Source organism: Mesoplodon bidens (genome assembly GCF_964165515.1).
Source record: "Mesoplodon bidens genome assembly, chromosome: 6".
Classification (NCBI taxonomy): domain Eukaryota; kingdom Metazoa; phylum Chordata; class Mammalia; order Artiodactyla; family Ziphiidae; genus Mesoplodon; species Mesoplodon bidens.
The window spans coordinates 40,018,493-40,046,236 of NC_138162.1; the positions used below are offsets into that span (position 1 = coordinate 40,018,493).

General features: G+C 39.4%; 1 protein-coding gene across 3 annotated transcripts in view; it reads left to right on the forward strand.

The window, feature by feature from the left end:
* Positions 1-7,557: 7,557 nt before the first annotated feature.
* The window catches only part of FANCC (FA complementation group C), a 289,432-nt gene continuing 269,245 nt past the window's right edge, over positions 7,558-27,744 (forward strand). For all 3 annotated transcript variants that reach the window (XM_081236412.1, XM_081236414.1, XM_081236415.1), the window contains exon 1: positions 7,558-7,769. The gene's annotated coding sequence lies outside the window, so the exon portion shown is untranslated. The remainder of the gene's footprint in view (positions 7,770-27,744) is intronic.

Sequence of the window (27,744 nt, forward strand, 5' to 3'; positions counted from 1 at the left end):
GTTGACTGATGATGTTGAACCTCTTTTCATGTGCTTATTGGCCATTTGTAGATCTTTGGAAAGATATCTATTCAAGTCCTTTGTCCATTTTTACATTGTGCTGTCCTTTTGTCAGAAGCAGATTTTAAGAGAAGAGTGAGGACAAAAAAACCCTTGTGCCTTCATGTGGGCTTTATGGAATCTATACACCTTTCTGGAGAAGGGAGGACATGTAGGACATGCTCAGACCCTGGACCAAAGGTCTCTCCTGCCTCTATATTCTTCCCTCAATTCTTAGTGCTAAAAAGAGTGGTGCTTTTCTTTCACTGTTCTTACAGTGTTTCCTCCTTCTGTCATCAAGAATAATAGGTAAATTCTATGTATTGGATTTTCGTGGCCTAAGCCTAGAGACATTACCTCATATTCTTTTTTATTTTAATCTCTTTCCATTCATTTAGAAGAATGCTTCTGACTCTACATTCAGAAAGGCAAAAGAGAAAGACTTGTTAGTAATTTTAAAAGTATTATTTCCATGACACAAAAATGAGTGAATTTGGCCTGGCCTTGGGGTGTTTGTGCGTGTGTGCGTGTGTGCGTGTGTGTGTGTTTGTGTGTGTGTGTGAGAGAGATAGGGTTAGCCATGAACTTCATCTAGAGGAGTACTTCTCAAATTTTACTTCATATACACATCACATGGGTATGTTGCTAAACTGCAGATTCTGGTTCAGTAGAGTTTTTAATAAGATCCCAGATGATGTTAATGCTGTAGGTTCACAGATTACACTTTGATTAGCCAGATCTTAGAGGACAATTTAAACATTAAAAATGTTTTGTGAAGATTCCCTCAAATAGATCCTGGGCCAAACATGGGTTTAGCAAGCAGGTTCCACACTTGAAAAATGATGGAATACTATTAGGACATCACTAAAGATTTCTATGGCATGTCTAGTACAGGAATCCCAAAGTCAAGCACTTATTGGGGTCAGTCTGGGGCTGGATGGAGGCTACCCAACTGGAGAACCACTGCCTATCTGCAGGAGGTACTGCTCTTGAACTACAGGTGATGGTTCCCAGGCAGAAACGCTGGCCCAGGGTGCCCATATTTTCCATTTTTAGAAGAAAAGTGGGATGTAGAGAATTTTTTGTGAGATCCTCTGATTTCTAAATGTTTTCAATCAATTTTTTTCTCAAACAGCCTTCAAGGTAAACAAAACAAGTCTGTTGGCAAGACGCAAACTTCAGGGTGCTTGCTTATTCTTTCTGGCCCAATATTTTGCTAGACCCTCAAGAGATACAGAAGAAGAGGACCTGGTTTCAGCCCCTAAGATGACTGTGGCCTTGTTGGGAGCTAAGATATATGCACATGAAGCCAGGGAGCAAGGCAAAGACAGGTGTCTGCAAGTGTGAGAAGAAAAGAGATCTAAGACATTTAAGGAAGTTGTGAAATCAAGCCCCAGTGAGACTGAAGATGATGCTCTGTCACTTGCAGTCATGATTTTTTTTTTACAGTTAAAATGATTATTCCTGGTACATTGTCTCTACTGGCTTACATGAAAAATGGGAGTGACATTTTTAAAAAATTATACTTACATGTGATGAGATTATGCCAGAGAAAGTAATCAAATGAGATAATAAACGTTACATGCGTAAAAAAATGCCTGACATAATAGGTGCTCATTAAATGTTAGTTTCTCCCACTCACCTTTATAGATCTTGGATCTTGAGGAATGAAAGCTATATATATATATATATGTATTATATATATGCATATATTATACATATATATTATACTATATACATGTATATAGTATAATATATACATATATGTATATATTATACTATATAGTATAATACTATACTTTATATATACATGTTGGTGTCATGTTTGGGTTTTTTTCCTTTATCATGCAGCAGGTTTTTTTCTAGCATTATTGAATTATAATTGACATATAACATTGTATAAGTTAAAGCATACAATGTGATGATTTGATACATGCGTATATTGTGAAATGATTACAATAGGGTTAGGTCCATCACCTCACATAATTACCTTTTTTTTTTTTTGATGAGAACATTTAAGATTTACTCTCTTTGCAACTTTCAAGTATATAATACAGTATTGTTAACTACAGTCACTACGCTGTACATTAGATCCCCAGAACTCACTCATCTTATAACTGGAAGTTTGTACCCTTTGAGCCACATCTCCACATTTCGCCACTCACCAGCAGCTGTTTTATTGTATGATTTGAGTGTATTGAAACCTAAATGTAGCACATTAATAAATGCAGTTAACTAGTCTTACTGAGAAATGCTAGGCAATTAAAGGGTCAATCTGACACTGACACAAGAATGGGAAAAAACTTATTTATTTTTGACTAAATAGTTTCCAGAATTAATCAAATCATAAATGTGCAGAATTTCTTTTCATTTGCTATTTTTAAAGTGCTTATTCTTAGCAGTTCTTTACTATTAATTTCATGCTAAATGAATCATTATGAAATACTTAAGAAGAAAATTATTTTTAAGCCATGTGCTTATTTCAAAATGTAATTTATTATTTTTTGCAGGCGATAAAAATGTGCTATGTTAGTTACAACACACCATGATTAGTGGGAATGCATGCTCTAAATAGGAACGCATTTTTTACTGAACTAAAGAAAATCAGATGAAAACTGCCCTTGTATACATATCTTTTTTTCTTTTTCTTTTTTTTTTTCCCAAACAGGGTATATCATTGATCAATAGAAAAAGAACAAACGTTTGTTTTCTGGGAATTCTGTGTCAGAGATTGCGAAATGATAAAGTTGTTTCTCCATTCTACGACATTTATAGGATTTTAGTAAGCGGATAAGAGTCTCCTGCCTTCCTGTCTCTTGAGGTGGTTTAGGACCCCCCACCCCCTTTTTTGGATGAAACATGCTAGTGTCTTGAGTTTATCTCATTTTGACAACATCTATGTTACTGGCAGAGAAGATGTGGATTAATTAAAGGACGATCCCCTTCACTAGACTAAGCTTCACAAGGGCAGGGGATATATATTTTTTCTCTTTCTTTTATTTTTTTCATCACAGTAACCTCAGATCCTACTATAGTGCCTCAGCTGAACTCAGCTGCTAGCAAGAAAGACCTAAAGTAACAGTAGTGGGGTAGGGAGGGTGGGAGGGAGGGAGACGCAAGAGGGAGGAGATATGGGGGTATATGTATATGTATAGCTGATGCACTTTGTTATAAAGCAGAAACTAACACACTATTGTAAAGCAATTATACTCCAATAAAGATGTTAAAAAAATATAAAATAACAATAGTTATTTAGAAACAAAACAGATTTATTTTTGTTTGTTCTGAAAGAAGTGCAGAACTTCCCTGGTGGTACAGTGGTTAAGAATCCGCCTGCCAATGCAGGGGGCACAGGTTCAAGTCCTGGTCCAGGAAGATCCCACATGCCGCAGAGCAGCTAAGCCCATGTGCCACAACTACTGAGCCTGCGCCCTAGAACCCGTGAGCCACAACTACTGAGCCCACATGCCACAACTACTGAAGCCCGCGTGCCTAGAGCCCGTGCTCTGCAACAAGAGGAGCCACTGCAGTCAGAAGCCGGCGCACCTCAACGAAGAGTAACCCCCGCTCGCCACAACTAGGGAAAGTCCGCGTACAGCAACAAAGACCCAATGCAGCCATAAATAAATAAATAAATTTATTTAAAAAATAAAAAAAGTCCAGAGTTAGGAAAACCAGGTGACTCCCATGATTACTGGGGACCCAGGGTCCTTTTATTTCCTTTGCCGTCCGTATTCCATGACCACTGTCCTTGAGGTACTTTATGGTCCAAGGTGACTGGACCTCCAGCAGGAAAAAAGAGAAAGAGGGAAAGAGCTAAAAAGCTCCTTGTCTATTGTCTTTCGGCCTTTCAAGAAACCTTTCTGAAAGTCCTAACCGACAGCTTCCACTTCTCTCTCACTGGCTACAACCTCTTTACGCGGCCACCCCTAATAGCAAGGGAGTCTGGGAAATGTAGTCTTTTTTTATTGGGCACATTGCCATGCTAAGTAAAAGCAGTGTTCTCATACTAACAAGGAAAGAGGAAGTGGTAAAACAAGATTAATAAGGACAATCTAATGAGTTTTTCGTGAAGAAAAATTTATTCAGTTTATAAGACTGTTCTTTGAGACTCCTTCCCATCTTTTTTGAAAGTCAAAAATGTTACTAAAAAAAGTGAAATGATGGTAGATTCCCCCTTGTTCCCCAAAGTCTTTATTTGACCTAATAAACAGTTAACTCTGTTAGTCTTCTAATATTATTGACACTTTACTGGCCCACATACAAGGAACTCCTGGACTGTATAGGTGAGCTGTGAGATTTCTCCAAACTCCAATATACTCAGATGGATCTGTGTTTTCAATGCAGCCTATATGCTTCATGCCTTCTGCTTGGGAGGTTCTCATGAGGTATCCACTGATTAACTTATCAAGTAGGTTTTATCCAAAGTGCTAATGCCCAGTAACACAAAGAAGAGCTGCCACTGCCAGGTCCTTAGTCAGGGCTTGCTTTGCAGTAAGGGAGAGAAACTCACTGAAGTTAGAATAAGTGAAGGAGTGATTGTTGCAGTGATACAAGGGAATCTCACCAACAACTAAGAACAGAAAAATAAGCTAGTCAGTTTGCCTTAAAATTGGTCTTAAAAATGGAAAGTTGGGAATGGTAACTACCCTCTATCTCTCATGGAATAACATGGTCTTTCAACATTTTCTGCCAACTAACTTTGTTTGCTACTTATATTTTTTTTCCCCCAGTGTCTTTGGTTGGCATGGGGTTTGGCTTCTGTGATGTAGGGGTGGGACAGTCAGTCTCAGCGCTGCGATTTCAAATTCCCCAGCAACAGTTTGATTGGTTCAGTGAGGATCAGGTTACTATTTCTGGTTCAAGTCGTTGTGGCAAGGAGCTGGGTGATTAGTACAAATATATTTTCCTAAGGTTCATTCTTTCACCAGAGCCTAGAGAATGAGCATGTTGGGGGAGGGTAGCAGTACCATGCAACAATTATAATACATTTCCCTTTTTCTGTTATTTTCCACCTCTGGCAGCCCTGTTTCCTGACCTCAGGTGCTTTTCCGCCATCAGCGTGGCAGATCAAAGACTTTCACTATTACTTGCAACATTTCTTGATGCATTTCGTGCACAAGCATTATTATTACTGTTTTCATCTGCAATTCAACATTCATTTCCTCAGTCAGAATGTTTTAAGAGGAAAGCAGTGCGGTGATGAACATGCACAGTCTCTGGGGTCACATCACCCTTCCCCCACTTCTGCCCCACTAAAATCTTGGGAAGTGGTCTGGTACCCAGACTGGGGCAAGAGCAAGAGAATGGCAAGTAATAAGAAGCACCAGAATCAATCTACTTGTATTCGAAGGTATAACACCTATTAGTTGAGGTTGCTCTGTGCATCAGTTTCTTTATCTGTGAAACTGGAATATTGTCTGCCACAAAAGATCACTGTGAGAATTAAAGAAAATAATCAGCCTAGTGCTTGGGACTTAATAAACACTTATTAAATATTCACAGTTGAGATACCAGCGGCAAATATTAGAGTCAAGGACAAGATAGTGTTAAGTGTTGGGGTGCCATATGAGAGCCAGAAACCAGGTGGGTGTCTGGACTAACTCTGGAAACATGAGTCTTACTACAATGGCTAGAATCTGAGACAGTTTATTCTATTTGTTTGTTGAATTTTAAAGGAAGATTTAATGTCAGTAACCTTGCAGCACGCAGCTGTGGTGTTTCTTCTCTCTAGAATGTAAAGATTCTAAAGGATGGATTCCATTAGAATGGATTCTAATTCTAATTGTGTCTAAGGATGAAATAATTTCCACCTACACATGCCATTTTTCATTTTTGCCATATTATTTGTGTGATTTGACTCTATACTGTAACCAAAATTGTTTCTAGAACACACATACTCAATTTTATGAGGCAGTTAAAAATAGGATTCATATCTAAGTATTTTTCTCAAGAAACTTTTCAGGCATTTATAGTGATCATCTCAGTATTAAAGTATTAGGATAGCTCCATACATATGGATGCCAGATAAAATGAATGTCTATAAATTCCCATAAATTTATATTTGGAAATTTATACTATACACGCTACCCATTTAGGTCTAAATTAGGCTGAAATATGATGTCCTTTCATATACTGTAATGAGCCATGCAACTCTTTATTAACCACTGAATTAAAAAGACAAAACTACAATATGGCAAGACCTCAATTATTAACACTACAAACACTAGAAATGATTTTTCAGCAAATACTTAAAAGGACCTGAGTAACAAAACAGATATTTTCTCTAAAGAAATACATGGTTTAATTGCTTCCTTTGCTGGTAAACACAAAGCTTAAACTTGTCACATTTGTCACCACATAGGTGACTTTCTTCTTATGGCCTAGGGGCCATGATGAATATCACTCAAGCATGTGTCTCTCTGAACAAGCCCTGCTTTAGACTTACTCACCTTGAACTATGCACACATCAAACAAGCACAGACCTCTTTAGCTGGCAGGGAATATTTTCAAGAATATATTTAACACCTTATTTCTTGATACAGATCCTGACAATTTTGTCTCAAATTCTAGGTCTGGTTCCTTTTGCATCTCCCTTTAATTAAAAAAATTTTTGTTGTTGTTGTCACCATTACCCTACACACTAACTTTGTCACTTAGAAGCTGTATAACCTTAATAGATTATCTAATCTCTGAATTCAATTTATTCAGTAAAGTGCATATTTGGTAAAGTGGATATTCCTTTATTATAGAAGGCTGGAGGTGTCTGAATATTTTTATTATGTGTGTACATTGCCTTGTAGTAAATTTTTTGAAAGCACTTGTTAAGTTGTAGTTTTATAATTATGTCATTGATTTAAAAAAAAAAATAAGGGTTAAGGTTAGTTTCCTCAAAAAATTTTTTTGTAAAAATTTAAACATCTGTGAAAAACCTTCGTGTATTACTAAGTTCAAGAATTAAAATAAAAAAATCCACCAAGGCACGCTAATACTAATGACATTAATGGAAGTTTATTAAAGAATGCTGTTTTCCATTTATTTATTTAAACCACTTAGGTTTAAATGCAGCGTAGAACTGATTTGAACCCCAATCAAACAGTGTATAGAACTGATTTTGGTGGTGGTGAGGGGCATCAACCCAAGAAAGATCCCTTTTTTGTGTGTGACCATACTTAGAAAATCATATTCTAGGCCTTCTTTCGAGGTTTTACCTTCTTGACAAAGACCCAATTTTTCTTTTAAAAATTCTCTGCATTTTGAACAGAATCTTGAAATAACTGAGCAACAACCGATTAAAAAATCCTTGTTTTTCCCCTCCAGGTACTTCCTGCGGTCTAGTTGTGGCCAGCGACACCAACCAGAGACCGGTGACATCTAAGGCAGCCTCAGCAGGCCCCCTCGCCGGGGAACCCGCCCCGCCAGACCGACTTCCGGTTGAGCCGGGGCCCCTACCCCGCCCCGCCCCGCCCCGCCCCACGAGCAAGAGATTCGTCGGAATTTTCCCGCGAGGCCGCGGGGGCGCGGAGCCGCTGGCCAGGCCCCAGAGTGCACTGCGGATACGTGCGCGCGCGGCTCCATTGATGAGCGACCGCGGGAAAGTTCTAAAAAAGTCAAAGCAAAACAAAAAACCAGTACGAGGCAAAGTCAAATTTTCAAGCCACAGAACCGGGCGGTGGCAGCCTTTCCGTCACTGCCCAAACTGCTGAAACAGCTCTGGCGCGGACCAGCTGGTAAGAGAGGCCGCAGAACGACAGCGAAGGCAGCTGCCTCCTTCGGGGGTCTGGCCGACACGTCAGCCTGGGGGTGTGCGTTGGGTGGGGGTGAGGGAGACTCGCTAGAACGTTCTCCCCGTTCCCCGCCTCTAGGTGGGTGAGCAGGGCTCTCGCTGTCTGTAGGGACTGAGGAGAGTGGGTAGGGGATGGGATGGCGCCAGCCGTAGGGGCGGGGCCTCGGGCGAGGGGCGTGGTTAGAGGGCGGAGTAGGCCCAGGGGGTGGAGCCGACAGAGGGGTAGCAAGGAAGGGAGTTCCCCAGAGCGGTGGGAGCTGGGGGTTAGCGTTTTGCTTCTTTCTGTTCATTGAGCCTAGGTTAGCTATGTCTTCTTAAAAGGACAGGAGCAAAGGTGAATTTCTTCGCCCTGGATCCGTGGGAGACGTGAAAAGCTCGCCTTTTAAAATTCATCACCCTTTACAGCTGGCCGCATGCTCTCCGCACCACCCCCCCTTCCTCAGGGCGCTGGGAGCGGGAGGCCAATTAGAGGAGCCCGGGGCGGGCTGTTACCCCTCGTACTCTGCAGGCTTTTCATCCTGTGAGGGGAGGAGGGTTCTGGTGGGCGATCATCTCCCAGTAACTCACTTTTTTTGAATGAAAGGCCAAATAGCATCCAAAGCCTTTGAGAGGTTTTTTTTGGGGGTGGGGTGGGGTGTGTTTGTTTAGCTTGCTTTTTTCGAATTTTTTTACGTTTACAACCATGAACCCTCTGTGGTCATGCTGCATGGGCTAGAAAAGTCGGGAGGGGGAAAAAGATTTGGAGTTTTTAAAACATCAGAAATTTGGGACCAGAATGTCAAAGGCCAAGGAATTTTCCAGCAAAGACCTGTATGTGCCTCTGCATTTGTCCTAATCTAAAATTGTTGGAAAGCTCCCGGGCTCCTGGTTTCATTCTAACCTGTGTCCCATTTAATGCGTCTTAACTGAGATGTGACTGAGTTATTTATCAGATGAGCAGGCACTTTTGGACCACCCAACTTCAGTTCTTTCTGGATGCCACTCACCTTTAGTGATGTGCAGCTCAGAACAGTTTTTTCATTACTCCCCTCATGAGAGGTGGAAAGGTTGTTACAAATGATAGAATTCATACTGTGTGTTGGGGTCATTTATACATAAACTTATATAAAAATATATTCATTGTGACTTTATCCATTAAGCTTAAATCAAATTGATGTTTCAATCTAATGTACTGTGCCAGATTCGCAGGGAAATAAGCCCTCATATACATTACTCATATACGTGTACAAGAAAGACTGCATCAAAAAAGAATTTGCTTTTCCTAGTTATATCAAAGGCCTCTTTCCCCCAGAGTAAAAGTTAGGTCCTGCTTCTTTAGAGTTGAGCTAATTATACCTTGGTATATTATACATTTTAATTCATTCTTTTCATTATTTAGTCATATACCTCTTGATTTCGTGGAAAACGTTTACTAAGGCTCCAGAAAAGAAAGGCAAACTCTGTAGTGGAATATCTGAATTTTTTGTTCCGTTCTCTAATACGAAGCATTAACTTGATTGATTGGCTGGATGTGAAAGATGTGCTGCTGCTTGTATGTGAAACTGTGCATGTACATTTTAAAATAAATGGTACTTTTAACAAGTTCCATATTTCAGCAAGTAGTTCCAGTAACAATTATACAAATTTTGTATTTATGAAAACCAGTTACAGGGAGGCTAGCCTAGCCAATAGAAAGTTGGATTGATTATCCAGGCCACAGAGACAGCTGAGGAAATCTCACATCTGTGGCAGTTCCAGGTTGGTAGTGGCGGAGCCTCAAGTCAGGCTGGAAATCAGCACCAAATGGATTAATATTATTTTTTTAAGTGAAGTATACTCGATTTACAATATTGTGTTAGTTTCAGGCGTACAGCATAGTGATACAGTATTTTTGCAGATTATACTCCATTATAGGTTATTACAAGATAATGGGTATAATCCCACGTGCTATACAGTGTATCCTTGTTGCTTATCTATTTTATATATAGTAGTTTGTATCTGTTAATCCCGTACCCCTAGTTTGGCCCTCCCCCACTTTCCTTTCCCCTTTGGTAACCACGAGTTTGTTTTCTACATCTGTGCATGTTTCTGTTATTGCATATACCTTCATTTGTATTATTTTTTAGATTCCATGTACAAGTGATACTACACAGAATTTGTCTTTGTCTGTTTCACTTATTTCACTAAGCATAATATTCTCTAAGTCCATCCATATTGCTGCAAATGGAAGTATTTCATTCTTTTTTATGGCTAACATATTGCATATATATACTACACATCTTAATCCACTCATCTGTTAATGGGCACTTGGGTTGCTTTCATATCTCGGCTATTGTAAATAGTGCTTCTGTGAACATTGGGGTGGATTTATCTTTTTGAATTAGTGTTTTCATTTTTTCCAGAGACTGTACACAGGAGTGGATCATATGGTAGTTCTATTTTTAGCTTTTTAAGGAGTCTCCATACTGTTTTTCATAGTGGTTACACCAATTTACATTCCCACCAACAGTGTAGGAGGGTTCCCTTTTCTCTACATCCCTGGCAACATTTGTTATTTGTAGACTTTTTGATGATAGCCATTCTGACAGGTGTGAGGTGATACCTCATTGTGGTTTTGATTTGCATTTTTCTAACAATTAGCAATGTTGAGCATTTTTTCATGTGCCTGTTAGCCATCTGTATGTCTTCTTCAGAAAGATGTCTATTCAGGTCTTCTGTCCATATTTTGATTGGGTTGTTCGGTTGTTTTTTTTTTAATTAATTAATTTAATTTATTTACTTTTGGCTGCATTGGGTCTTTGTTGCTGCGTGCGGGCTTTCTCTAGTTGCCGTGAGTGGGGGCTACTCTTCGTTGTGGTGAGTGGGCTTCTCATTGTGGTGGCTTCTTTTGTTGGGGAGCACAGGCTCTAGGCGTGTGGGCTTCAGTGGTTGTGGCTGGTGGGCTCTAGAGCATAGGCTCAGTAGTTGTGGCACACAGGCTTAGTTGCTCTGTGGCATGTGGGATCTTCCTGGAAAGAAAGTGGGCTTGAACTCGTGTCCCCTGCATTGGCAGGAGGATTCTTAACCACTGCGCCACCAGGGAAGCCCAGGTTGTTTGGTTTTTGATGTTGAGTGGTAAGAGCTCTTTGTACATTTTGGATATTAACCCCTTGTCGGTTGCATCATTTGCAAGTATTTTCTCCCATTCTGTAGGTTGTGTTTTTATTTTGTTGATGGTTTCCTTTGCAGTGCAACAGCTTTAAAGTTTAATTAGGCCCCATTTGTTTATTTTTGCTTTTATTTAATTGCCCTAGAAGACTGATCCAAGAAAATATTGTTACAACTTATGTAAAAATGTTCCACCTATGTTCTCTTTTAGGAGTTTTATGGTTTCAGGTCTTACATTTAGGTCTTTAAACCATTTTGAGTTTATTTTTGTATATTGTGTGAGGGAATATTCTAATCTCATTGTTTTACCTATGGCTGTCCAGTTTTTCCAGTACCACTTGTTGAAGACACTGCTTTTTCTCTATTGTATATTCTTGCCTCCTTTGTCATGAGTAATTGACCATTGGTGCTTGGGCTCTGTATTCTGTTCCATTGATCATGTGTCTGTTTTTGTGACAATACCATGCTGTTTTCATTACTGTAGCTTTGTAGTATAGTCTGAAGTCTGGGAGGATTAAACCTGTATCTTGTATCCTGCAATCTTGCTGGTTTCATTTATTCTAATAGTTTTCAGTGGAAACTTTAGGGCTCTTTATATAGAGTATCATGTCATCTGCAAATAGAGACAGTTTTACCTCTTTCCTTCTAATTTAGATACCTTTTATTTCTTTTTCTTGTCTTATTGCTGTGGCTAGGACTTCCAATAGAAGTGACGAGAGTGGGCATCTTTGTCTTATTTCTGAATTTAGCAGGAAGGGTTTCACCTTTTCACTGTTGAGTATTATGTTGGCTGTGGATTTGTTGTAAATGTCCTTTATTATGTTGAGATATGTTCCCTCCATACTCACTTTGATGAGGGTTTTTATCATGAATGGATGTTGAATTTTGTCAAATGCTTTTTCAGCATCTATTGAGATGATCATTTGGTTTTTGTCTTTTCTTTTGTTAATGTGGTGTATCATATTGACTGATTTGTGTATGTTGAGCCATCCTTGTGACCCTGGAATAAATAAAACTTGATTGTTTAGGTGTTCCTGTATTGGGTGCTTATATGTTAACAAGTATAATACCCTCTTCTTGTACTGATCCCTTTATCATTATATAATGCCCCTTTAAAAAAAACTTATTTTATTGTAGTATAGTTGCTTTACAATGTTGTAAAGCAAAGTGTACAGCAAAGTGAATCAGTTATACATATACATATATCCACTGTTTTTCAGGTTTCCTTCCCATTTAGGTCACCACAGAGCACTGAGTAGAGTTCCCTGTGCTATACAGTAGGTTCTCATTAGTTATCTATTTTATAAATAGTAGTATGTATGTGTCAATCCCATTCTCCCAGTTCATCCCACCCCCTTGTCCCCCCTTGGTTACCATAAGTTTATTTTCTAATCCATGACTCTATTTCTGCTTTGCAAATAAGTTCATCTGAACCATTTTTCTAGATTCCACATATAAGCAATATTATACAATATTTGTCTTTCTCTTTCTGACTGACTTCACTCTGTATGACAATATCTGGGTCCATCCATATCTCTGCAAATGGCATTATTTCGTTCCTTTTTATTTATTTTATTATTTATTTATTTATTTGGCTGTGCCAGGTCTTAGTCATGGCATGCAGGATCTTCATTGCTGCGTGTGCGATCTTTGTTGCAGCACGTGAGGTCTTTATTTGTGGCATGGAGAATCTTTTAGTTGTGGCATGGGGGCTCTTAGTTGCGGCATGTGGGATCTAGTTCCCTGACCAGGGATCGAACCCGGGCCCCCTGCATTGGGAGCACGGAGTCTTAACCACTGGACCACCAGGGAAGTCCCTCGTCCCTTTTTAATGGCTGAGTAATATTCCATTGTATATATGCACCACATCTTCTTTATCCATTCCTCTATCAATGGACATTTAGGTTGCTTCCATGTCCTGGCTGTTGTAAATAGTGCTGCAGTGAACATTAGTGTGCATGCATCCTTTCAAATTATGGTTTTCTCTGGATATATGCCCAGGAGTGGGATTGCTGGGTCATATGGTAGCTCTATTTTTAGTTTTTTAAGGAGCCTCCATACTGTTCTCCGTAGTAGCTGTACCAATTTACATTCCCACCAACAGTGTAGGAGGGTTATATAATGCCCTTCTTTGTCCTTCATTATAGCCTTTGTTTTAAAGTCTAGTATTTTGTCTGATATGAGTATTGCTACCCCCACTTTCTTGTTGTTTCTGTTTGTATAAAATATCTTTTTCCATCCCCTCACTTTCAGTCTATGTGTGACTCTGAAGTGAGTCTCTTGTAAGCAGCTTATCGATGGGTCTTGTTTTTTTATCCAGTCAGCCACCTTATGTCATTTGATTGGAGCATTTAGTCCAATTGACATTAAAGTAATTATTGATAGATATGTACTTATTGCCACTTTATTCCTTGTTTACCAGTTTTTTGTTTTTGTTTGTTTGTTTTTTGTAGTTCTTCCTTGTTCATTTCTTCTTTTTTCTTTCTCCCATTGTGGTTTGATGATTTTCTTTTCTCCTATGCTTGGGTTCCTTTCTTTTTGGTTTTTGTGTATCTATCATAGGTTTTCGATTTGTGGTTACCATGGGGTTCATATATGTTGACCCTTAATTATATCTACTTGCTTTAAACTGATAGTCATTTAAATTCAAACATATTCTAAAAGGTCTACATTTGTCTTTCTGTTTGCTGTTCTGATTGGGTGATTTCTATTATTTTCATCTTCCAGATCACTACGTGTTTTTCTGTGTCATTTGGTCTGCTATCCATTGCTTCTAGAGTGCTTTTTAATCTCAGAAGTTGAACTGTTTTTGATAGGGTCTTCTTTATATTTTCTAGTTTCTTGTTAAGATGATCTGTGCTGAGATCAATTCTCTTCCTTAATTCAGTTAGCATTTTTATTACCAATGTTTTGAATTTATTGTCTGGTAGGCTGATTATCTCTGTTTCATTATTTATTTTTTCAGGGGTTTTCTCTTGCTCTTTCAACTGAGGGTAGTTTCTGTGCCTTTTTATCTTATGTAACTTCCTCTGTTTCTATGAATTTAGGTGAAACAGTTATATCTTGTGGTCTTGAAGGAGTGTTCTTATGTGGGAACATCCCTGTGTAGACTGCGTGTGCCCAGTGCCTTTGGTGTTAATTTGATGTGGATGCCAGTCATGTTTTTCCTCAGAGTGTGCTGGCTGCTATCACTTTGGTAGGGGGTGTGGCTGATGATTGGGGAGCTAGAGTCTGTGCAGGGTGTAAGGCAGTACTTGCTCTCTGCTCAGTGGCTGTAGCCACCCTGTAAGGGGCAGGTTCTGCTCCCAGGTTGCTGAAGAGGATGCCCTGAATGTCGGACTGAAGCTGGCTCTGTTTCCTTTAAGTGTGTGTTTTTCCTTCTCCCTGCACTGGGGCCTTTGCCTCAAAGGAGGGGAGTACTGTAGCAAATGGGACTTGTGTGCTTACAAAGACCTGATGTTCTGCCTTTGTAGGCATCTGCAGCTCTGCTCAGACGCAGCTCAAGGTGTGTCTTTTCCCCTGCTGTGGTTGTCCCAGATCTAGTGCTATGTTGTTGTGTGGCGTGGAGTGGGCAGGGCCGGAGCATTCACTGAGCTGGGACTGGGGAGCATGGTTTGGTGGTTGGGGAAAGCAGTTGCGCTACTTTCAGAAATCTGGGCTGCTTCTGTGGTGCTGTTTGCACCAACAGTGGCCACTGCTGCCTCACCTGGACCACACCTTAGGCCCCCATGTCTCCTCTGTGTCCCTAGATCGAGTCTTTCCCCAGGTCCTGGCTACCCTAGATCCCATGCCAAGCATGGGATTGGTGTGGATTGGGGAGTGTGGCAAGGAAGCAGCCACTAGGGCAGACCTCTCTCCTCCCTGTCTGGTGGTGAGTCAGCACCCATGTACCTCTTACTAGTGGAGTCTTGGCTTCTCCAGTCTTTCTGTCTGTCCCAACAGTTCTCCAGTCAGCCAAGCGGGTTTGTCTCCTCCGCATAGGTCCCACTCACTCCCCAGGGTAAGTGCCTGCCCATGCCATCTCCCTTTCCCTCTTAGTCCCATCCTAGGGGCACAGGTCCAACTAATGCTTTTCTTTCGGTCCTGCCCAATTATGTACGTATCTTTATTACAGCCTTGATGTAATAGGATTTCTTCTGCCAGTTTCCAGTTAGTTTTCCTTGAGAATTATTCCACATGTAGATGTGAGCTCCATGTCCTCTTACTCCGCCATCTTGATCCCCCTCCCTTAAATGGATTTATTAAATTTTATTTTAGGCTGGGGTATGTACATTCTCTGTTTTTGTTCATAGATCTTGAATGACTGATTTTTAATATGAAAGAACACTTATGGGGAAGTGCACTGACTTTGCAGTGTTTTAATAAAATGCAGTAGAAGTAGAGAAGGAAAAACTTTAAAAATTTCATCAGAAAAGTTAGATAACAAGGCAAATCTTGAGCATTTTTAATTTTCTACTAAATATCAGACTTTTTTTTTTTTTGGACTGATTTTGGAAGAGACTTTGCAAAGTTATCTGGTCCATTCTCTTACGCTCTTCATAAACTCTGCTGCATGTGTAGATCTCTGTTAAGATCTCTAATATGGGAACATCTATAATCTTCCTGGTACCTTTCTCTAGTTACAGGAAGGTAGAGTTCATATGGAAATCACCTTTTGGAAACTATATCCTCATTTTCTAAATAATTAAGTGATTTTTAGTAAATTTAGTAAATTTTGGGGATTGTGCAGTGATCACCACAATTCAGTTTTAGAAGTTTTACATCACCTTAACAAGTTTGCCCATGCGAGTTTTGTACTCAAACCTGGCGCTGGCTTTCAGCTTCAGGCAACCATTGATTTGCTTTCTGTCTCTATTGATTAACTCTTTCTGGACATTTCATATAAATGGATGTATAGAATAAGTGCTGTCTTGTGCTTGGCTTCATTTAGTATAAAGTTTTTGAGATTCATCCATGTTGTAGCATGTATCAGTAATTTGTTCTTATTTATTGATGAATAACCATTGTATGATTATACCACATTTTGTTTATCCATTCATCAGTTGATGGACATTTCAGTTGTTTTTACTTTTTGGCTATTATGAATAATGCTGCTGTGAGCATTTTGTGCAAGTCTTTGTGTGGACATACGTTTTCATTTTTCTTGGACAGATACCTATGAAGGAATTACTGGGTTGTATAGTAAGTTCATGTTTTAACTTTTTAAGAAATTGCCAAACTGTTTTCCAGTATGGCTGTACCATATCAAATTCCCACAAGCAGTGTATGAGGGTTTCAATTTTTCTATATCTTCACTTGTTATTGTGTCTTTTTTATAGCCATCTTACTGTGAAGTAGTATCTCATATTGGTTTTAATTTGCATTTCCCCATTGGCTAATGATGTTGAACATATTTTCATGTTCTTATTAACTGTTGCTATGTTGTCTTTGAAATGTCTACTGAAATCTTTTGTCCATTTTTTGGACTGGGTTTGCCTTCTTACTGGGCTGTAGGCATTCTTTGTATATTCTGAGTACAAGTCCATTATCAGATATATGTTTTATAAGTTATTTTGGTAAATAATTTTTTTTACCCAGCCTGTTATCTGTCTTTTCATTTTCTCCATGGTATCTTTTGAAATACAAAAGTTTGTACTTTGAGGAAGTCCAGTTTATCAGTTTTTTTTTTGGATCATTCTTTAGGTTTATGATCATTTCCTGTTAACTTTTGTGTATGGTATGAGGTTTGAGTTCAAATTCATCTTTTTTTGTATATGAATATCCAGTTGTTCTAGCACTATGTGTTCAGGAAAAAAAAGGACCTTTCCCCATTTAATTGCCTTGGCACCTTTGTTAAAAATCAAGTGACCAGGGCTTCCCTGGTGGCGCAGTGGTTGGGAGTCCGCCTGCTGATGCAGGGGACATGGGTTCATGCCCCGGTCCGGGAAGATCCCACATGCCGTGGAGCGGCTGGGCCCGTGAGCCATGGCCACTGAGCCTGCGTGTCCGGAGCCTGTACTCTGCAACAGGAGAGGCCACAGCAGTGAGAGGCCCGTGTACCGCAAAAAAAAAAAAAATCAAGTGACCATAAATTATTTCCAGACTCTCATTTCTGTTTGAGTGATCTTTATGCCTCTTATTACGCCAGCACCACACTGTCTTTATTATATGGTATCTTTGTAGTAAATTTTGAAATTGGGTAGTATAAGTCTTCTGATGTTTTTCTTCTTTTTCAAAATTGTTTTGGCTATTCTGGTTTCCTTACATTTCCATATAAATTTTAGCATCAGCTTGTCATTTTTTCCAAAAAGCCTACTGTGATGGATTTTGATAGAAATTGCATAGAATCTGTAGATCTGTTTGGGGGAGAATTGCCATTGCCATCTTAACATGAACATGGAATGTCTTTCTGTTTAAGATATTTAATTTCTCTTAGCAATGTTTTGTGATTTTCAGTGTACAAGTCTTGCCCTCCTTTTGTTAACTTTATTTTGAAGTATTTCATTTTTTTGTGCTATTGTGAGTAAAATTATTTTTCAGATTTCATTTTTGGATTGTTCATTGCCAGTATGTAAAAATACAATTGATTTTTTTATATTTATCTTGTATCCTGCAACCTTATTTGATTATTACTGTAAGCAGATTTTTTATGAATTCCTTAGAATTTTCTACATACAGTATCATGTCACTGTGAATATAGACAATTTTACTTCTTTGTATCTGGATGCCTTTAGGTTTTTTTTTTCCCCCCTAGAATCTCCAATACATTGCTGAACAGAAGTGAGGAGAGTGGACATTCTTGTTCCTGATCTTAGGGGGAAAACATTTAATCTTTTGTTACCAAATGCAACTTTGTGTGCCCGACGCACAGTAACGGTCTGTGTTCTGTTAGGAACTGGGCCACACAGCAGAAGGTGAGCAGCGGACATGAGAGTGAAGCTTCATCTGTATTTACAGCCGCTCCCCATCGTTTGCATTACCACCTGAGCTCCGCCTCCTGTCAGATCAGCAGTGGCACTAGATTCTCATAGGAGTGCAAACCCTACTGTGAACTGCGCATGTGTGGGATCTAGGTTGCGCACTCCTTATGAGAATCTGATGCCTGATGATCTGAGGTGGAGCTGAGGCAGTGATGCTAGCACTGGGGAGTGGCTGCAAATACAGATTATCAGCAGCAGAGAGGTCTGACTGCACAGAGACCATAATAAATCAATGGCTTGCAGACATATTAAAACACTATCAGGGAGTGGCAAGTGAAAAGAAGCTCAGGGCTCCCACTGATCCTGCATTATGGTGAGTTGTATAATTATTTCATTATATATTATAATGTAATAATAATAGAAATAAAGCGCACAATAAATGTAATGTGCTTGAATCATCCTGAAACCACCCCCCCACCCCGTGGAAAAATTGTCTTCCACAAAACTGGTCCCTGGTGCCAGAAAGGTTGGGGACTGCTGGTGAAGCTAAAGGTTTATTGGTTTTGATCTTTTCAAATCCAAAAAGAACCAACTTTTTGTTTCATTGATTTTACCTGTTGTTTTTCTGTGTTCTATTTCATTGATTTCCACTCTGATCTTTATTATTTCTTTCCTTCTGCTTGCTTTAGGTTTAGTTTGATGTTCTTTTTCTAGTTTCTTAAGGTAGAAGCTTAAGTTATTGATTTGAGACCTTTATTTTTTTCTAATACACCTGTTACAAGTTTCTCTTTAAGCACTGCTTAGGCTGCATCCCCCAAATTTTGATATGCTGTGTTTTTGTCCTCAGTTCAAGATATTTTCTAATTTCCTTTGTGATTTCTTTTTTTGACCCATTGGTTATTTAGAAGTATGAGCCTAATTTCCAAATATTTTAGGATTTCATACATTTTTTGTTATTGATTTCTAAATTTAAGTCCACTGTGGTCAGAACATGTGCTTTTTTTTTTTAAAGTATTTATTTATTTATTTATTTGGCTGCGCCGGGTTTTAGTTGAGGCATGTGAACCTCTTAGTTGTGGCATGTGAGATCTAGTTCCCTGACTGGCGTTTGAACCTGGGCCCCCTGCACTGGGAGTGTGGAGTCTTAGCCACTGGACCACCAAGGAAGTCCCCCAGAACATGTGCTTTTAAAATTTATTAAGGCCTGTTGTTTTGGCTGTATAACAACAAAACAACTGTATTTCTCCCCAACAAGGTAAAGCTATCCTTAACAAGTGAACAAATTTTACTCTTTTCCCAAATGAGCAAATGCACAATCCCAAGAGTTATTGTATTAATTGCTTACTATATTACTTTTCAAAATCAGCAGTAGTCCCACTGAATATTCTGTTGCTTAAAGACAAAATCGTAAAGCTAACTTCTAAAAACTTGTACATAAGATAAAAATGGGAAGGAAAGAGAAGGAAATTTGCTAACATATGTGTACCTGTGAGTGTGTATATACACACACACACACACACACACACACATAATAAGCAAATAGAAAATATGCAAAAGTACTTACAATCCTTGTTCCTCTAGTTGACCACAGGGCTATAATTGATATCTGTGACTTCTTTCCACAACTTATTCCCTATTTCCTTTGCCCTCAGCCAGAGCCTTAGATGGTTGGGGGTTTTTGCCTGGTAAATGAGCAGATCTTTATTCTTGAAGGATCTAGCTTCAGAGCCTTCTCTTGCTCTGATCCCACTCAAAGCAGGCAGCTTACCCTTGACTCTATAGACGGGTCAAAATAATACATGTGAATGTGATATTGTGCCTCCAAAATTCAAAAAAATTACCCCACCATTGTGATTCTTTTCTTGGTAGGTGGTGCAAGGTAGAGAAACTTATATTTCACCTTGTAGAGGATACCTCGACATGCTCCAGATCAAGAATCAGCAAACTATGGCCTGTGGGTCTGATTCAGCCTGCTACCTGTTTTTGTGTGACCTGTGAGCTAAGAATGTGTTTTATATTTTTAAGTGTTTGAAAAAAAAACCCCAAAAGAATATGTGACAGAATCCCTAAAGCCTAAAATATTTACTATGTGGATATTTATAGAAGAAGTTTGCTAACTTCTGCTTCAAACTATTAAACCCATTTATTTCACTGAGGTGGGGGACCCATGAATTTTTGTGGGGTTTATCTCTCACCCACTTATTGGCATATGTGTTAATAAGGCATCTAGAGTACTTGTTATTTCCTGTTCATCAGATGCAATCAGCATAATGTTGTTCAAGTAGTAGACCAGTGTGATATTTTACGTACTGTCAGGACAAGTACTTCTAGCTCCTGCAGCCCGCATGGCTTCCCCAGTGCCCAGCTCCTGTAGCTTGAGTGGTTCCTCCAGAGCACAGCTCCCCCACTGCCCAGCTCCTTGGACTTGTGGCTCCTCTGGCAGGCTCCTGGGCATGTGTGGCTTTTTTAGTGCCCCGTCCTATTGTGCACTATGGCCAGCAGCACCCAGCTGCCAGCAACTTACCCCATCATTCCCCTCAGGTGATTTTGTAACAGAGTGCCTCTGGTGAGACACCTCCTTGTGACCGTGGCACCCTAGAGGGTAGGTATCTGGCAAGTTACAAAAGGTGGATTTCCAGCAAGTTCTACCGGCACAGCACCCATAGACACTTCACTGTCATTCAGTGAGCCATGGCTGTGCCCTCTCCAACAAGATCTAGATCTTACTGCATGCATGGTGGGTAAGGTCAAAGGGGGTGCTCTTCCTTGGGTGCTGAATTCTAGCACTAGAAGGTAGTGGGTCCTCTTTATATCTGCTATTCCTATATTATTTAGTTTTTTGGTTTTTTTTTTTACTTTTGACTAGCTAATCCCTGGTTACTCCAATCTCCTGTTATAGTTACTAATTGTTTATATTTGATTTCTTTTTTCAAATTACTGTGTGATTTCTCTCTCCTGATGGGACCCAGATTGATCCATTATCTTTGCTTCCAACCTTCTCAAGAGATAGTGAGTGGTGAGAGTATTTAGCCTATTCATTTTCTTGAACTGTGAAAGTAAAACCTTAGGGTTATTACCACTTCCATATCACAAAAGGTAGGTTTTGGTGAGAATACGATTTATGTATGTCACTGTACAAAAGTATAGTGATGAATTGGGCTTTGTATTTCCTTTGCTTCTTTCAGGCCTCCAAAAATTAGAAATAGTACAGGTACCAAGGGAAGTGGGGTTGGGGGTAAGAGGGAAGGGGAAGAGGAAGGGAATTGGTGCTGTGGTCAGTGTTAATGGCATCCAGTGGGTAGGACCCCCAGATAGCATGACTTTACATCTGTCTGGCTATACTTCTTATTACGTTTTACTCCATGGTTTTCATTTTTCGGATTTTTAGGACTGTTGTTTTTTCATTTTCCTTTAGAGGCCCAACACTGATTTTGTAATACAGAATATATATGTTATATAAACATTTTGTGTAAATTTAATCTATTTTAGCATAATCTGAGATCTGGGGTCTGATACTCTGGTAACTACCAATAAGACAGTTTGAGACTGCTGTTTTTCACATACACACAATTATTCAGGTCAGGCATTATTTAAGAATTTGAGTTTGGCTCTATGATCCCTTACCTGGTCAGGTTTGAAGGTGCAGAACTGCTAAACTAATTTGCTTCTTTCATAGGAATTTGGATGTGCTATTTACCTTAATGGCTTCCAACATCCTCCTGGGGCTGGTTCCTTTTTTGTTGTTGTTGTTTATTTAGAGCAATCACATTATAAGTCCTCCTTGTACTTAATCCTATCCTAACTCCATTTCTCTGATTTTGTTTGTACATTTATGTGCTGTATCCATAGATTTCCTTACCAAGCCCTGATTGCTTGATGATCATTTCTGGTCCTTATTCACTGTAATTTATACTGTTGTCTTATGTGTGTATGCTTTATTTCCACAACTCTTAGCCTGCTTCTTCAGGATTGTTGACCTTGCTGGGTGCCTACCCAGCATCCGTTCTTGCTTTTCTCCTTCCTTACCGGGCCTGGATTTTCTTTCAGAAGGCACCATTATATAGACTTCAGGGAACACACATTTCACTTCTAGCTCCTGCGGTAGACTCTGATTGGCTTAAAACAATCTGCCTTAAAATAGGCAATAAAATTTGCATGATCACAATCATTGCTTAGGGATGGACATAAGCTTAAAACAAGTACAGTCTGAAAACATCTGAGGTCTTTTACTTGGGGGGATGCTGCAACAGCATCTCATCTATACTCTCTTTTTGGGTGGTATGGTGTGTAATGGGACTCCTGTAATGACTGAGCTATTTTGCTATCATGAGGGAAATAGGATGGAGGTAGATCAATCATGAAGTCTGCCCTGTCTCAGGATTTTCCAGTTTCTTTTTTTTTCTTTTATAAAATTATGTATCTTTTGATTTAGTAGTACATGCAAGTGATATAAAATTCCCCAAAGTATAAAAACCTATTAAACAATGAACAAGTTGCCTTCCACAGAGCTTGCCACTGTAACTATAAGGCACATGTTTTCTCCATAAGGTGCATCATAGCCTTCTTGTGTTTAGTAATATTAGTTAGCACTTGAACACTATGCTTGGGGGCCATTTTAAACAGCAAAATCACCCACAAAAAGCATAAAAATGTGAAAAATATGACACTAAACAGACCCCAAAGTAACATTTGTTTATAGTATGAGCAGTGAACAAGAAGGCAGAGAGACATGTTGTTGGACCTCAGTCAGCTAAGAATGAGTGTACAGGGTGACGCAGATTTTTTGCTGTTCTGTGTATATCTGCAAATGAACACAAAAGTTCAATGGATATTGATTTTGGGGTTACAGGAAGATTATACTGAGTAGATGAATTCACAAATGCAGAATTAGTGAATAATGAGGATGGATTTCCTTAATAATATCCCTTGGCAGTCTCTCCTAATAGTACACAGAATGTTGCCCCATTCTTTTAAATAGTTACCTTTTATTCAGTCTGTAAATGCAACACAATGGATTTAGATTTTTTTGTTGTTGCAAACAATGCTACCAGAAATATTTGCATACATGTCATTTTGCACATGTGTAACTATAATTGTAGTGTATATTTCTAGAAATTGGATTGCCAAATCAAAGTATATGTGAACTTTTCATTTTTTAATTGAGGTATAATGACATATATTAGTTTCAGGTATACAACATAATAATTCAATATCTGTATATATTGCTAAATGATCATCACAATAAGTCTGGTTAATATTCATCACCATACATAGTTACAGAATTTTAATTTTCTTGTGATGAGAACTTTAGATCTGTTCTCGTAGCAACTTTCAAATATGCAGTACAGTATTACTAACTATAGTCATCATGCTGTACATTATATTCCCATGACTTATTTATTATATAACTGGAAGCTTATACCTTTTGACTTCATTCACCTATTTGGCCTGTTACAGTCCCCTGCTCCCCCACTGTGGCAGCCACCAATCTCATCTCTGTATCAATAAGTTCAGATGTCAGTGAGACCAAACAGTATTTGCCTTTCTCTGTCTGACTTATTTCACTTAGCATAATGTCCTCAAGGTCCATCTATGTTGTCGCAAATGGCAAGCTTCCATTCTTTTTTATGGCTGAATAATATTCCACCGTATATATGTACCACATACTCTCTATTCATACATCTATCAGTGGACACTTAAGTTGTTTCCATATCTTGGCTACTGTAAATAATGCTGCAGTGAACATAGGAGTGTATATATCTTTTTAAGTTAGTGTTTTTGTTTTCTTCAGTTAAATACCCAGAAGTGGAACTCTTGGATCATATGGTAGTCTCCATAGTGTTTTTCATAGTGGCTGCATCAACTTACATTCCCACTAACAGTGCACAAGGGTTTCCTTTTCTCTGAATCCTCATCAACACTTGTTATTCTTGTTTTTTTTTTTTTAAATAATAGCCATCCTGACGGGTATGAGATGATACATAATTATGGTTGTGATTTGCTGTGATTTGGCTGTAATTTGGCTGTGATTTGCCCTGATGATTAGTCATGTCGAGCAATTCATGAACCCTTGGCCATCTGTATGTCTTCTTTGGAAAAGTATCTGTTCAGGACCTCTGCCCATTTTTTAGTTGGGTTGTTTGTTTTTTTGATGTTGAGTTGTATGAGGTTATATATTTTGGATATTAACTCCTTACTGGATATATGATTTACAGATATCTTCCAATCAGTAGGTTACCTTTTCGTTTTGATGATGGGGAAGCTTCACTATGGGAAAACTTTTAGTTTGATATAGCACTATTGTTTATTTTTGCTTTTGGTTCACTTGCTTTTGGAGTCCAATCCACAAAAAAATCACTAAGACCAATGTCAGTGAAGTTACTGCCTATGTTTTCTTCTAGGAATTTTATGGTTTCAGGTCTTACATTCGAGTCTTTTTTTTTTCCCCCTTCCAGTTTTATTGAGATATAATTGACATAACAGCTCTGTAAGTTTAAGATGTACAGCATAATTATTTGACTTACATACATCATGAAATGATTATCACAGTAAGTTTAGTGAATATCCATCATCTCATATGGATACAAAATTTAAAAAAAATGGAAAAAAATCTTTCTTGTGATGAGAAATCTTAGGATTTACTTTCTTAACTTTCATATATAACATATAACAGCGTTAATTATATTTATCATGTTGTACATTACACTCCTAGGACTTATTTATCTTTTTTTGTAACTTTTTTTTGAAGTATAGTTGATGTACAATATTCTGTAAGTTTCAGGTGTACAACATAGTGATTTGCAATTTTTAGAAGTTATACTCCATTTATAGTTATTATAAATTATTGGATATATTCCCTGTGTTTTCCTGGTACTTATTTATCCTATAACTGGACGTCTGTACCTTTTGATTGCTTTCATCCAATTCCCCTTTCCCCCCAATTCCTGCCTCTGGTAACCACAAACCTGATCTCTTTTTCTATGAGTTTGTTTGTTTTTGAAGTATAACTGACCTATAATACTATGTTATTTCCCATTACACAACATAGTGATTTGGTATTTCTGTACATTTCAAAATGATCACCACTATAAGTCTAGTTACAATGTTATCATATAAAAATATTACATAATTACTGACTATATTCCCCACACTGTACATAGCTATCTTATCTATATATCTATGATTATTTTAAGTTGCTGATCTCTTAAGCTCAAACACATTTTAACAACACTGCATTTTACTGTTTTGACATCATATTTTACATCTTTTTGTTTTGTGTATCCCTTAACTACTTATTGCGGATATAGACGGTTTTACTGCTTTTGTCTTTCAACCTTCCTACTATGTTTATACATGGCTGATTTGCTACCTTTACTGTATATTTGACTTGACCAATGAGATTTTTCCTTTTGTAGTTTTCATGTTTCTAGTTGTGGCCTTTTTTTGCATGGAGAAGTCCTTTTAATATTTATTGTAAAGCTGGTGTGGTGCTGCCGAAGTCTCTTAGCTTTTTGTTGTCTGTAAAACTTTTGATCTCTCCTTTAAATCTGAATGAAAGCCTTGCCACGCAGAGTATTCTTGGTTGTAGGTTTTTCCCTTTCATCACTTTAAATATATGTGCCACTGCTTTCTGGCCTGTAGAGTTTCTGCTGAAAAGTAAGCTGATAGCCTTATTGGAGTTCACTTGTACTTAACTTATTGATTTTCCCTTTCTGCTTTTAATAGTCTCTCTTTATCTTTAATTTTTGCCATTTTAATTACAGTGTGTTGTTGAGTTGATCCTGTTTTGGACTCTGTACTTTCTGAACCTAGATGTCTGTTTCCTTTCCCAGGTTAGGGAAGTTTTCAGCTATTATGTCTTCAAATATGTTCTCTGTGTCTTTCTTGCTCTCTTCTCCTGGGACCCCTGTAATGCTATTGTTAGCATGTTTGATGTTTTCCCAGAGGTCTCTTAAACTGTCCTCATTTCTTTTTATTCTTTTTTCTGTTCAGCTTCAGTGATTTCCACTACTCTGTCTTTCAGCTCGCTGATCCATTCCTCTGTCTTCTAATCTACTATTGATTCCTTTTAGTGTATTTTTCTTGTTTTTTAGAAAAATATTTATTTATTTATTTATTTGGCTGCATTGGGTCTTAGTTGTGGCACGTGGGATCTTCAGTGCAGCACGTGGGATCTTTCGTTGTGGCCTGCAGGTTCTTCGTTGCGGCATGCGGGCTTCTCTCTGGTTGTGGCATGTGGGCGGCTCTCTAGTTGTGGCGCATGGGCTCTCTAGTTGTAGTGCGTGGGCTCTAGAGCACATGGGCTTAGTTGCCCCGTGGCATGTGGGATCTTAGTTCCCTGACCAGGGATCGAAACCACGTCCCCTGCATTGGAAGGTGGATTCTTAACCACTGGACCACCAGGGAAGTCCCATATTTTTCATTTTAGTTATTGTATTCTTCATCTCTGCTTGGTTCTTCTTTATATTTTCTAACTCTTTGTTAAAAACTTCCAACTTCTCAATCTGTTCATCCAATTTTCTCCTGAGTTGTTTGAACATCTTTACAATCATTACCTTGAACTTTCTATTGAGTAGGTTGTCTATCTCCACTTCACTTACTTTTTCTTCTGGGGTTTTATCTTGTTCCTTCGTTTTGAACATATTCCTCTGTTGCCTCATTTTGTCTAATTTGCTGTTTTTATTTCTATATATCTGGTAGATTGGTTATATTTCCAAACCTTGGAGAAGTGGCCTTTTGTTGGAGATGTTCTGTGTGTCCCAGCAGTACACTCTTCTCTTGTCACCAGAACTGTACTGTCTATGGATGCCCTCTATGTGGGCTGTATGGGTCATTCTGTTGTGGCTGGCTGACTACTGTGGGCACACTGGTAGAAGTGGCTAGTCCTGGTCCAGTTGGTTGCCAGGTCTGGCCTTGTGTGGAGGCTGCCAGCCACTGGTATGTGGGACTGGGTCCTGGCATTGTGGGCTGCATGGCCAGAGGAGTCCCAGTCCTGGTGCTAGTATGCTGGTAGCTGGGGCTGGGTCATGAAGTGGCTGGCTACAGAGCCCTGGGGGGTCCCAGAACTAGTGTCAGCCTGCCTGGGTGAGGCAGTGGTCCCATGGATCCCAGGGTTGGTGCCTCTCCATTGGGGGTGAGGCTGGTCCTGGCACTAGTGCTAGCCCACTGGGGATGAGGCCATGTCCCAGGGTCTCTGGCTTCAGGGCCCTGGGGGTGTGCTGGTGTGCTGGGCTGGATCCTGTGCCTTCTGGTGATCAGGGCCAATCCCAGGGCTGCTGTGGGCTCAGGGGCTTAGGGCAGCAGGTCTCCTGGTGGGTGGGGTTGTGTCTCTGCTCTGCTAGTTGTTTGGCCCAAGGTGTTCCAGTTCTGCTGCCTACAGGCTGATGGGTGGTCCTGGGTCTCAGCTCTAATAAGCTAGAGGAATGATTCCAAAATAGTGCTCAGCAGCAGCATTGTCCTCCGGGTAGAATGAGCTTCCAATAATGGCTGCCACCATTGTCAGTATTTACAGGGTGAGCTCCATTTGCCTCCTGCCTCTCTGGGAAGCTCTCCAAGATCAGCAGGTGAGTCTCACCCAGGCTCCTTTTGAATTACTGCTTCTTCCCTGGGTCCCGGAGTGTGTGAGATTTTGTGTGTACCCTTTAGGAGTGGAGTCTCTATTTTGCACAGCCTTCTGGCTTTCCTGAAAATAATCCCCTCTGACCTTCAAAGCCAAATGTTCTGGAGGCTTGTCTTCCCAGTGTGGGACCCCTGAGCTGGGGAGCCTGATGAGTGTCTTGGATTTGGATCCCTCGCTCCTTGGGGAGAACCTCTGTGCAACTGTAATTATTTTCCCATTTGTGGGTTGCCTACCCGGGGGTATGGGTCTTGACAATACTGCATCTCTACCTCTCC